The following is a 1,481-nucleotide window of genomic DNA, read 5'->3' as shown; positions in this document are numbered from 1 at the left end:
GGCAGATCACCTCAGGTCAGGAGTTCGAGACCAGCCTGGCCAACATGGTAAAATCCCATCTCTACTAAAAATACAAATATTAGCCAGGCGTGATGCCTTTAATCCCAATTACTCAGGAGGCTGAGGCAGAAGCATCCCTTGAACCCAGGAGGCAGAGGTTGCAGTGAGCCAAGATCACACCACTGCACTCCAGCTTGGGTAACAGAGCCAGACTCCATCTTAAAAAAATAAAGAAAAATTAATTTTTAAAAAACATAAAATGCTAGGCATAGCAAAGAAATCCCTTTGGAAGGCCAACTTCTAGTTTAAGACCACATTCTGTCATTGGTTGCACAGATATTTATTGAACAACCACTGCGTGTTGGACAGTGTTCTGGGTACAGAGGACACAAAACAAAACAGACACAGTGTCTGGCCTCAGGGAGCTGACACCCCAATTTATTTTTTATTGCCTTCCTAGGTGTTTGAAAGCTGCCTGCAGATAACAGGCGTCACTGCAGCCCTCAGACACCTTGCAAGGATGTCATCTCGATCCTGTTTGTGGCCCAGGCTGTTTACTGAGGACTTCCCGTGGGCCAGGGACTATGCTGACTCAGGAAGGCGACAGGGCCGGGTGCCAGGTGTGATCAGCCTAAGATTGCTCCGTGGGAGAAGATAAGTCCAGGGTGCAGGAAGCAGATACGAAGCCGCAGCTGAAAGCAAGGTCTGTGTAAGTCGGCAAACACGGCATTTCCGGAGACCTGAAACTGATTAGGAAGGAACCTGCGCTGAGCCTGGGCGTCTGCGGCTTCTGCTCTGTGGGTCCTCTGGGCTTCAGCAAGTCCCTGGGGGCCGGAAGTCTGGAATCCAGGTGTGCGCAGAGCTGTGCCCTGTCTGGAGTTTCCAGGGGAGGATCCTTCACACCTCTTCCAGCTTTTGGGGTGGCCAGCAGTCCTTGGTGTTGCTTGGCTTGTGGCTCCGTCACTCCAATCTCTGCCTCTGTCATCACCTGGCCTTGGCCCCTGTGTTTCTCTGTGTTTTGTTTTTTGTGTCTTTTTTTTGAGACAGAGCCTCGCTCTGTCGCCTAGGCTGGAGTGCAGTAGTGCGATCTTGGCTCACTGCAACCTCCGCCTCCCTGGTTCAAGGGATTCTCCTGCCTCAGCCTCCCAAGTAGCTGGGATTACAGGTGCACGCCACCACGGCTGCGTCGCTTTGTATTTTTAGTAGAGATGAGGTTTTACCATGTTGGCCAGGCTAGTCTCAAACTCCTGACCTCATGATTTGCCAGCCTCGGCCTCCCAAAATGCTTGGATTACAGGCGTGAGCCACCACACCTGACCGAAACTATGGTAGATTCTATGCAGTTGTAAGAATAATACAGAGAAAGGCCGGGCGCAGTGGCTCAAGCCTGTAATCCCAGCACTGTGGGAGGCCGAGGCGGGTGGATCACGAGGTCAAGAGATCGAGACCATCCTGGTCAACATGGTGAAACCCCGTCTCTA

The sequence above is a fragment of the Cebus imitator genome, unplaced genomic scaffold (assembly GCF_001604975.1).
Source record: "Cebus imitator isolate Cc_AM_T3 unplaced genomic scaffold, Cebus_imitator-1.0 Scaffold375, whole genome shotgun sequence".
Classification (NCBI taxonomy): domain Eukaryota; kingdom Metazoa; phylum Chordata; class Mammalia; order Primates; family Cebidae; genus Cebus; species Cebus imitator.
Note: the sequence above shows the minus strand (reverse complement) of the source record.